The 12,196-nt window shown below is 39.9% G+C and overlaps 1 long non-coding RNA gene across 1 annotated transcript in view; it reads right to left on the reverse strand.

Moving 5' to 3' along the window:
* The window catches only part of LOC109318724, a 77,422-nt gene that overhangs the window by 3,582 nt on the left and 61,644 nt on the right, over positions 1-12,196 (reverse strand). The gene's annotated exons all lie outside the window — the stretch shown is intronic.

Genomic DNA, 12,196 nt, shown 5'->3' on the forward strand with positions numbered 1-12,196 from the left:
CAGCTGGGGTCTGGGGCCAGGGTGGGGGGTAAACACCCCTTCCCCCACTCAAACTTACTGCTGGCTGCAACTGTGGACTACAAATCCCACAGGCGCCTGGAAGCAGGAAGAGGAAGTGATGAGCAACACCACATCGTCTTGCTGCTGTAATTCTGGACTGCAAATCTCATAGACCTCTGGGGCAGCAGGAAGAGGAAGTGAACACACAGCCAGAGAGCCGTTCTCTAGTGCCCCCTGGCTTCTGGCTTAAGCCACTGCAGGCTTGTGGCTGCATTTCCTAAATCAAAGGTAAATCTCTGTTCACTTATGCTTCAGTTTCATCTCTGCAGTTTAGACTAACCTGCAAAGATTGAATCCATTCAGCCTTGTGCTTTCTGACTGTCTGTACTTAACCAGGGAGGAGAAAGTCATTCATATATTGTTAGCAAGAGAAAAGATCTCATCCTTCCAATGGCCATAAATAATATACCTTCAAGTACAAATTGGTTGCATGCCTGATGAGGAGGAAAAGTCTATCCCTGCTGAACCCATTGGAGATAACTGGCTGAAAAGAATATATCTACATGAAAATATCATCGTGTTGTCAAGGTCAGCACCAGCTATGGTAATCTACTAAGTAAGTGCTACTTGAGCAAGCCTGAGCTGTCTAGGGGGTTCCTTTAGTCACACGTTCCCCCCCCAAGCTTTTAAAAGCATTCAGTTAAGAAGCTGGATCTAAGCCTGCTTCCATTTGTACCCATGAAACCCCATCTAATATCAATTCAACATTTCCAGTATACCCACCTCAATACTATCTAAGCACTGGTACTAGGGTTTCACATATATGTGAGAGCTATGTAGTGATCACAATACAGTAAAGACAGGCATACAAGCATGAGAAGAACTAAATGGCAACCTGTTTTGTCAGGCAGTAAGCCAACTTCTAGTTGTTAATCTCTCTAACTGACCTGACCTGACCTGAGGAACCACCTCCCAATTTCCATGGTCTTCCAAATAAAGGAATGTCTCCAAATTACAACTTCTATCATCACAGCTTCCCTCTTAACAATAAGTACAAAAATCGATTAATAAATACAAAAATCAATCAACACCCACCTCCAGAGGACAGGTTACTAGCACTTCACTCTGAGGTGAGTCTTTACCACCTACTGTCCTGCCTCGGTTTTTTTTGCAGCTCTTCTAACAAGTTTCTGGGACTCACTTTTTTTCAGACCAGCAAAATAACAGATCCAGTTTTCCAACTTGTTTTTTGGTGGGAAACTTTTCACCCTAAATTTTGATAGACTTGTGTCTTTATCCTGGGATCCAACTGACCTGAATTTCTAGCAGCTGTGCTTCTTCAGGTAGCACAAAACTCAGGAGTTTCAGACTACTGAGGGAGATTTCCTCATTCTGTGAGATAATATTTGCATTTGTGTTTGTAGCTACATTTTTTCCTGTAAGAACATGGTTGCTGCTTGTGTTTTGGAATAGTCGGTTTCTTCTTAAGAAAACTGTCCAGATTTGGGCTGCGATGGCCAAAAGGGTCATAAGGAGGCATGAATGTTATATCTTCCTCTACTGCAAGCACACATTTAACTAGAGTGGTTTCTCACAAGCTACCAGACCTAAAATTGGTGTTACCAATGAATGGGAGTTTCTATGTTCTGATTTATATTGGACGTTAGCAATACATCTCCCTTTCACTGGGATACTTGTTCCCAAATAGCCAGTTATTTTGATGTTTGTTGGACTTACTTTTGGTCTTAATTTTAACTTTCTATATAATATTAACTTGAGCTCCAGCGTCCAATTTAAACTAAATCATTGTTCCTTGCACTTCTACTGATACAATCCAGCCCCTCTCCTTGATTTTGCTTGATTCTACCATATCTATCTAAAATAGCGGTATGCTCTCAAGTGTATGCACTTGTGTTTGGGGTCTGCAGCACATGGCAAAATGGTTCCTTTCGTTACACTTAGAACAGAGCTTTCCAAATGCCACACAACTTTGGGGGTCATTTTGCCTTCCACAATTGGTGAATAATTTATCACTTTCCTTACAAACGGAAAATTTTACCCTGTGTGGTGGCTTTCTTTCACACCTACTGTGTGGATGACCCCTTTTGGTGCTCTGCAGCCTGGGCCTTCACAGTTCCTGCTGCCCTATATATTTAGACAGTCTTTTCTAGGGACAAGACTCCCTCAGGCAATAGCCTTTCTTATAATGCAGTGTCTGCAATGCCACAAATAATCTGATCTCTAATCAGAGATTCTGTCAAGTTCCCAAAAGGACAGTTCGTACTCACACCCTTTAGTTCACTAACCTACTAATCTATACTTCCTTCTGTTGCCTGTGCACATCAAATCTGTGTCTTTCAAGGGGCTCATTCTTTTTTATCACTCAGTACTCCTCAAATTTGGACAGTATTATATTTAATTTTATTTCTTGACTTTTTTCAAAAGTAAAGGTGGTTACAAACAGCCAGGACTCTTCCTCCTCCTGCACCCAGCACAATATGCTAGAAGCCTGAAGATTTGACTCTGTCATTTTTCTCTGCTGCCCCTGTGGCTGCTAGTTACTACTCAAACCTTTGGCTCTATTGCCTGACATCGGAAGGGCAGGTAGGTGTTGTAAAACTTCCATGGCTAACTGTCCACTCACTTACTTACAGTGCCAGAAGATCATTTACTTAGAGGTCTTTGTCCTTCCACCTGGCTGCGTTGTCCACTGGCTCTCAGTTTTCAACTTCTGTCCCGGTGTGAAACTCAAATTCTTTCAAGTTCTTTCTTATTCACCGCTTCTATCACCAAAAGCTGCATTTAGTCCTGTCAAAGTTCTTCATCGAGATAAGAAACTTTTACATTGTATCTTGGTATTTATTCTTGGATTTAACCCTCCTCCCCCTCTAATTCCACTTTCCCCCAACATGCACAATAAGGAGAAAGAATGCTCATTTCACTCTATTTTCAAGGACACAGTTGTGTAAAATAGCACTTTGGGTAAAAATAAGTATAAAAAAAAAAACAAAGCTGTGGAGAAGTGGTCTGTAGGGCATAAGTAAAAACCAAATACAGCCTTTATAATGTGATACTCTCTCCCTGATCCCAGTTCATTAGAGAAAACCAATGATTTAAACTACCTAGCTAACCTCTTCCAAGGCTAAAGGATTATAAATCAGCCACGTGACTACCTGAAGGGATCAGGGAGTTTACCACTAGACTATGCTACAGAGCTGGGAAGCGAAGAAAGTTTCTATTATTGAATCATGCAGTAGACATTGGTGCTTGAAATTTCCACTTACACTACATTAGCTTCAGGCAGTTCATTTGCTAAAATAAAAGAAACAAAGTGTAAAATATTCACTGACTTGCTCAACAAAGCAATCAACGAGAGATTGCGCGAGTGATTCCTCTGCCATCACACTGCTGATAAATACCATTAGTACTTTAAAATTGTCACACCCATTCAGTTTAAATTTTAAAATATTAGTGGTATTTATCAGTCTGTCTATCCATCTCTCTTTATTTTGTCTGTCTCTCGTGCTTCTATTTTGTGTGAAATTTCAAGAGATGAATCCCATTTTCTATTAATTCAATGGCTGTCATCTTGCATTACATCATGCAGTCCAGATCACAACAATGAAATCTTAGGGTTTAAATTAATAATATTGCAACACATCACTTTGTAAAGTATTGTGCTCATGCGTATCTAGCCAGCTCAGGTACCTTGCCTTTAGTCTGAAGCCTTGGACTGGTAGCTTTGAGTGGAATTATACAAGTACAATTGCAAACAATCTATAATTGGTAACTGAATACTCAGACTTCATGGTGGATAGCATTAATTTAATATGGTGTTGAGATTTAACAAGATGTTTTTGCTTAAAAATAAAATAGTTGGGAAAAGCTTCAGGGAATACGAGATCTTTGTTCTCTGAGTGGCATTTTCCACACCTACAAATACATGCTGACAGATAACTGTATTGCATTACAATTGCCTTACATACAATGTCAGCATCTTGGAGCACCTCTGCATCATGGAACAGACTATAGATTTGGTTAACTATTAAAAGTTCAAATTTGATTTTATTGTAGCTGCTAATTCACAAGAGCCAAGAAGAAAAAATGAAAGGAAAGATTGGTGTGCAAGTAAATCATCAGAAATGCTACAAATTCAGGAAGGAATAAAACATTATGCCTAGAGGAAAATAACACACAAGATCAAAAATACATCCTATCCAACATTTACTGTTGTTAGTCAGGCATATCTCCTATTAGGTTTTGTCATGTAGAAACAAATCCACTAGTGGAAATCTACATTTTTATATTGCAAACATTTCTAAAGAAAGAATGAAAAAAAGAAAAAGAAAAATATAACCACAAGTTTGTCATTGGACACACAGAAACCTACAGTATATGAAACAGATGTGCAGAGAGGAGTGCCTACCTATTTTTTCCCCTTGCCTAAGAGCATATTTGCAGCTGCACGAATATTCATAAGACTTCATATATCTACAAACATATGAAGTAATTGGTAAACAGATATGCAGAGAATTTGTATATGGGATTCATTAAGGTGGTTGCCAATCGTCAAATTAGTTTCAGCCAAACCTGCTGAGCGTAAATGCAAATTTACCACCTTTGGAGCTGCCTCATTGTACAGCTATTGATTTATGTTTGAATGGGAGTTCAAAAAAAAAAGTTGTCTTTTGAAGCCTTGCTATCTGAGCATGGCTCCTTTGTCCAGGTGTCTTGGGGATCTCTTGCTGCAATTTTGATCTTTGTATTCCAAAAGCCTTGGAGAGTCAATTCAGGTAACTTAAAAGTGAGATATAATCAGAAAGGATTTGGAAATAAAGTCTTTGCCTTGTCACATTAATGCGGCCCTATCAAGTGGCAGTTTATCAAGAGGCAGCTCACAAGGTTTTAATGAGCATGCTGCCTGTTCTTGTACAATACTAATTAATCCCATTTTTTCACACTGGTGTGATTGCTTCATGAAACCCGCATTGTTTTATGCTCAGCAGCAAAGCGGGCTCTCACTGATTAAATCTCCTTTCCAGAGCTGGAGCCTGACAACTGAATTATACCTTGCTCAAAATAATAATGGGTATCAGCTAATAAATACGGTTTAACACACACAAAACTATGCAGCCAAAATCACACCACAAAATAGGAGTTTGACTTATAGGCACAGCAGTGTTTCATTAAACATCTGTATTATAATTCACTGGTTTTCCAACTGATGTAATAACTTAATTGATGAGAACAAAGACAAGCTTATTTATTCACCCAATTGCTTGCTTCTTGACTAACGTTTTTCCTTGGTGTTATTGTGGAAATAAATATGCAATATTCTTTTTATAGAAGTCTAATTTAGGCCCTTTTTTTCCCCTATTGAGAAGTCAACATCACAATCTGTTTCTGACAAGTTCTTGCTGCAGTGAAGCAGACCGCATTATGATAAGACAGCATTGTGTTGTTTACCCTAATGTTCAGACGTTCCAGCAAAGGTGAGGGAGGTGTGATGCTTCAGGCAGTTAATAATGAATAATTGTCTGCAAATTTACATTCCAGGGTTCAAAAAGCTTCTTTTTTCTTTTTCCCTCACCGTTCCCCCAAATGATTTAAAGCTTCTTCCATCTCAGCCAGGGAATGGATCACTACAAAGTGCTAATGAGTGGGAAGCTACTTCTTCTCTCTGTAAGACCAAGTCAAATTAGGGTTGTTATGGATACAAAATGATTTCCCTTTTTTTTTTTTTCCTCCTTGAAAAAAAATAAATAAAAGGTTTTTGATTGTTATCGGCAAACTCAAAGAGCCAGAACTTTGCCCTCCCTCACATTGTGTTTGCAGTATGTCCCAGTCTAAAATGATCAAAACCACTGGCTGCTATTCCTTGAGAGCCTATGAAGAAAACTGATTGCACTCACTGAAGGTTTTCCTCAGAAAGTGCTCCCTGCATCCAATAAAGCGGGAAAGCAATCATTAACCTTGGATTTAATATAGGTTTATATATGCATCTTTAGATGAACTGGGAGGACTTGTTTATCTTTCCTTTGTGTTGTAGAAATAGCACGTGGCATTTTACACTCAATCTAAAGAAAGTGGGTTGGATTTTCAAAAAGGGCATCGACCTAACCCTACTCCCACGTACATTAATGGCAATTTTAGTATGAACTTCAGTAACAGCATAATTAAATCAACTATGAATGCTTTTGCCACTGTTACCCCAGTCTTGCCCCGAAGCATTTTCAATCCAGAGAACATGAGGAGAAAAGATGGGGTCTAAAAGAAAAGAGTGTGACACGATGTTGGAGGAGGCAAGGGCATTTTGTGGTATCTTTTGTTGAACCACACATTGGACAAGCTTTTGGCCATAAAATAGCTCTTTCATCAGGTGATCTGACTGGGGGCGGGGAGCAGCAAGGAATAGGAGATGCTCTGTTTACCAGGGAAGCCCTTGGGGTAACTAGGACTAACGGCTACAAAGTGACCGAGAGCAGATTTAGGTTGGACATCAGTAAGAACTTCTTTATGGTAAGGGTCGACAGAATCCTGAATGGGCTTCCAAGGGAGGTGGTGCTCTCCCCAACCTTGGGGGTCTTTAAGAGGAGACTGGACAAGCACCTGGCTGGGGTCATCTGACCCCAGTGCTCTTTCCAGCCCAGGGCAGGGGGTCGAACTCAATGATCTATTTAGGTCTCTTCTGACCCTAACCATCTATGAATCTAGGATACCCAAAAGCCTTTTCAAATATCTTGCCTCTTGTATATGTCCTGGGCCAGTCCTGCTACTGACACAATGATGATAAATCTTGTTGACACCACAGTTTTCTTTGGACTGATTTTGCTTTTGGAGTGTCAGCTAAACTAACCAGTAATTTCCCTATGAACTAGTCGTGGGTTTATACATCTTTTGATGTTGATAAGGAGGAGAAGGTGGATACAATTAAGTGTGAGTTTGGGAAAAGGGGAAGGGACTGCTTGGCTAGTGGTATGAGACAGGAGGTGGAGAAAAATGCCCATAGATAGGTAGTTATGAGCTATTAGCCATGTAAGGTAATTAGTCCATGGAAAGCATTGTGCCCTTGGTGTACGAGGAAAGAGCTTGCGGTATTTTTTCTAGAATGAGTTTGTAATATTTTTTTTCTGGAACTCCCTTTCCTTCTCACTTGCTCTGATTTCACTCTCAATTCTTGTATTGCATTCATTTTGCTAGTTCTTTAGTCAGCCGGCCAAATCTTCATCCTACAGAAATCGGCGTAATTCCATGAGGTTATGACAGACCAGACCAGAATGACATGAACACAATACGTGTATAAGGCCTGAATGACATGAACACAGTCAAATCTAGTCATGCCAACTGTGGCACTTTACACAAGGAACAACGGAGACTTAGAATTAGTGAGCACTAAGTAAATATAAGAATTTACACTAATGCAAAATGAGAGTAAAATATGTCTAAGGTCTAATGAACCAGAACTGTTTTACTCCACATTAGTGCTCCATTTATAGAGATGCAAGACTTTGTAATTCATATTGTAGATCAAGCTATAATTAGCCCATGGCTGATCCTTGATCTCGCTATTTGAATGAATATTCCACATGGAATACATGTATTAGAAAAGTTAGCTCTGTTGTATATATTAGCAAAAGAGACTTCAGTCACATCTATATCCACTGAAAACATCCACTTCCAGCTGCACGAGACATACACTGCAACATGTATGCACACATGCAGCTCATTTATGCTTCTTTCAAATTTAGAGTCACACATTTTTGATCCAGATGCACAGATCCAAACTTCTTCAATATCCTCAGGGCATAAATCCTGGCGTTTGAGCCTGTACTTATTTAAAACAGCTTCTGCATTATTTCCCAATAATTTTGTTTAGAAAAATTTGTTTAGAAAACTTTCCTTCTTCTGCTAGAAAATCTAATTATTCAGTGACAGCAGTTGGCTGACTTGGGCACAACACAACATGTCAATTTTCAGTTGCTTACACAGTATCACAGAAACTGTTAGAAATTGTTTTGAAATCTGGCATACTTTTCAGTCATGCTAATTCCTACAAGTGAGCCAAACCTGATTATATTTGGCTCAGGCACAAACTACTTGGGGGGTGGAGGTGGGGGGGAGGACGAGGGAGAAGACAGGAACAAGATTCTCCCCCCAACAATTGTTCCTTATTGCAACAAAAATCATCCATATCTATCTGAGAACATTGACCAGTATCAATGCAGAAAACAATATGAATTTTTATTTTTAAAGCCTGCCCATAATATTCTGATCCATCATCTCACACTGTTTGGGGAATATTGACTACTTAGTGCTACACCTACTGTGAGACTATATTTGACATTATGTGGAATAGAGAGCATATTTTATAAAGCTGCGTATGACACCAAATGGGGGGTGTGGGGTTGAGTTTGTAGACATTATGAAGGACATAAGCAGCCCTCAAAACGATCACGGGGAATTGAAGAAGGTCTGAAATCAGGACGCTAGAATTCAATAAAGGTAAATGTGAATTGCTATACTTGGAAAGGAAAAATCAAAAGCACGAATACCAAATGGGGAATATGTACAAAAGCAGAAAAATGTGCATGTGTGAGGTGGGGGAAGAGACGGGGGTGGTTGGTCAAAGTGAATCACAAACTCAAATGCGCCAACCATGGGATGCTCCTGCAAAAAAAGCTGAATCTTATTCTGGGATAAATCAACAGGATTGTACATTGACATGTAAAAAACAGGAAGAAATAATTCCTTGGGTAAGGCCTCAGCTGGACTGCTGTCTTCAGTTTTGGTCACCATACTTTTAGAAATATGCAGATAAATATTACATCCTTTATGAAAGACAGGAGACAAACCAAAGAGAATCGAGAGGAGATTGAAAGCATGAGCCGTAAGCGAAGGGTTGAAGGAACTGGGCTTGCTAAGTCCGGAACAGAAAAGATCGGGGAGAGACGGGCAGTGCTCTTCCATCTTGTAAGATTGTTACAGCTGGATGCTGATCTTCGTGGGAGTGAGAACCACACAAGGGGAAGGACAAAAAGAAATCAAGGAAGATTTAGGCTGGATATCAGGAAATGTCTTCTAACCATTAGGGGATAAAACACCAGAATTGGATGACCTAAAATGTTTGTTCTCCCTTGCTGAAAGTTTAAAAACAACGTGCTGTTAATTTACCCAGGAAATTAATCCCTGCCATTGCATATACAGTCTGAGTACCTGCATTCAATTGATGAAGTCCAGAGTTAGTCGTTATAGATATGTGCCTCCTCTTGGTAACTGAGACAGTGTTAAATTAGATACAAAAGTGCTGCTGAAAAAAAACTCTCCACATCCCCCCTTTTCTTTTTCCTTTTACTCTGACAGCACAATGCAACTCCCATGGAAGACTCCTGTTGGCATCAATAAGAGTGAGCTGAACTCTGAACCATCTTTAAAGTTCTAATTTAATTCTGTTCATTCATCCTTTATAGTTTAGCCACAGGACAACTGCTAAAAGACAAACAGACAGACAGACTGACAGACGTGCATGATGCATTTGATGGACAGGTGAGAAAAAAAGGAAAGGCTAGAAAGGGATCCTTTTAGCTAATGGACTCAAATCTATAATTCTGCACCTGTCAACAAGATAGTTCTGTGAACATGTTACAACTGTGCAGCGCAGCTCAGTCCAAATCTTTAAGGCTTCTGTTCTGCAAAGTGAACAAGATTTCCTCAGGATGGAAAGAGTGCCCATGATATTCCTCAGGACAACTCTCAGGATCTGCCTGTGTTTTCTTGAAACTTGCAGACTGGAGGAGACAGACTACTTAAATGGATGGTCTTATTTACACAAAACGTGGTCCCATTTGTGGCCCAATTTAAATTGCATTTTCCAGATGAGAATTAGAGTGTTTACCAAAAAGAAAATGTAAATAATTTATTAGCCACATTTTCAAAGGTCCAGGCAAATAGCATGCCAGATATAAAAACTATGCCTCTAGTAACCCTTCTGAACATGGCATTGTTAAACACAAGCAGGCCTCTCCTACTGCATTTCCACTTACGTATGCTTTTATATCCAAATATTTTAAATATTTTATAAATGAGATCATTATCATCTTCATAGTGCAGATATAGACTTGAAGTACAGACACATACTGATGTGCCCTCTTTCATATACTGAACCAATATCAAAGTAAGAAACAGAAATCCAGTCATCCTCATTCCTGTCCTCCCTGTCAATTGTTGGATCCTGCTACCTCCGAGTGGTAGGTAGCTGCTCGGGTGGGCAATGCTTCTACCTAGAAATGCACTTTGAGGAACCTAACATTTTGAGCACGATCACCTTATTAAGCCTGAGGTCACATGACAGAAGAGTTTTAGTAGAACTTAAAAAAAGGGAAATATTTTCCAAGTTACAATAAAAGTATTAGCAGAAGTTTACTTGGCAGAATTATTTTTTTTACCCCTGCCTCCTCCAGAAGAGGGTGCTGGCCAGGAAACATAAGGCAAACGGTGAAAGCAGATTAAAGGAGCTTGGCTGGTTCAGTTTAGCAAAATGGAGTTTGAGACCGGATATAATCACCTTTTTACAATGAGAGCTTTTTTACTGCAAAACACTGCACTGGGTTAAAAGATTTCTAACTATCAGAAGAGTCAAGTTTTGGAACGGTCTTTGAATCAAAGTAATAAAGGAAAAGAACACGAATTGTTTTAAGACTGACCTGGGTACATTTATAGAAGGGGTAGTATGGTAGGATGGTTCTGCTTCAAGAAGCAGCACGTGACATGGACAACATTTGTTCACGTTTTTGTTTTACATTGCTTGCCTTGTTTAATGACAGAATAGCTATACATTAATGCAGTAGTTAGGCTTAATTCTTCACTTTTTCACCTGGTTTACGTCCTTGGAGTTGTGCTGTTATAAAACCAGAATTACGTTAATGTGATACTAGTATACAGAAATGGAGGACCAAACTCACGGGCTTATAGATTGGCAGCAAACCCAGCACAGGTGATTCAGTCCAAGTTGCATGACAAGTGCACCGAGTCACACAGGGCTTTTATGACAAACTCCACAATTATAACCGGATCAAGGACTATTTATTCAGTTCCCATGATCATTCAATCCCTGGACACTTTTAAGTCTTCCAAGAACAGTGTGATATGAGGTGCTGGTGTGATCACAGCTATTTGTCCCTTGGAGACTGGACTAAGGTCACCCAGTCATTTTTCTTGCTCACTCATCAACTGTTGGATGGCTACAACTTCCATCACCATCAATCTGAGCAGGATTCAGATAAATAAATCTCATGGTGAGACTCATATGAGGAAAGAGAGTCTAGCTTTTGGAGTTCAAATGTGGGATCTGGGATATAAAACTCCAGTTCTTCATTTTCCAGCTGAGGTGCTTGTGGGTTGCTTGTAGTAATATCTCCAGATTTCCATTCTTTATTTGTTAAATGGGGAGAATAATATTTCCCTACTATGCAGAGATGTACAAAAATATTTTTTCCAATGGTTGCCAGCTGCTCACATGCTATAATGATGAGGTCATACGATTAGGAAGACAGACCTGGTGAGTTGCATGGTTTCTAGAAAAGTGATCTGTTGACAATCCTCTACAAAACAACTGGTAGGTCTGCATTACTTGTGTTAGGGTGCAAAGTGGAAGTTAGGGTGGATACCTCCTTGTAGGAGAAATTACTCCGGGATGTGAATCCAGAGTCAGACCATGCATGCAGATATAAAGGGCCAGAGGATGGTTTCTCCAAGGTGCCCCTCATCTGAGGACTGCCAACCAGCCCCCACAGAAGCTCATGCCCCCCCACGGCACAGCAGTTCCCCACACATTACCTTGGTGTGACTAGGCCCTGAAGCAGCCCCATGTATAAGAGGTGCTGCTTCAAGAGTTGGCTGCACATCTACTAAACCTACCTACTCCGTCAGTAAAGATCAGCAGATGAACTTTTTAAAAGGCTGGGGCGGTATTCAGACTGGAGATTGGGGCCACTCTGTTGTGTGGCCAGTTAATATACTCCAGAGACAAGAAGTTTCTTTGAATTGACCAAAAACACAAAATAACTCGGAAAAATATTTGGGGGAAAAAACCAAAAACCAAAAACCTAAATATGTATTTTTAAAAAATTACAGCCCTGGTGATGACAGCGTCCCTTCCACCTGTTCTTCAAGAAAGTGCTTTATTCCTAGTTAAATGTCA

Source organism: Crocodylus porosus, unplaced genomic scaffold, assembly GCF_001723895.1.
Source record: "Crocodylus porosus isolate Cpor-Errol unplaced genomic scaffold, CroPor_comp1, whole genome shotgun sequence".
In the NCBI taxonomy this organism is placed as follows: Eukaryota; Metazoa; Chordata; order Crocodylia; family Crocodylidae; genus Crocodylus; species Crocodylus porosus.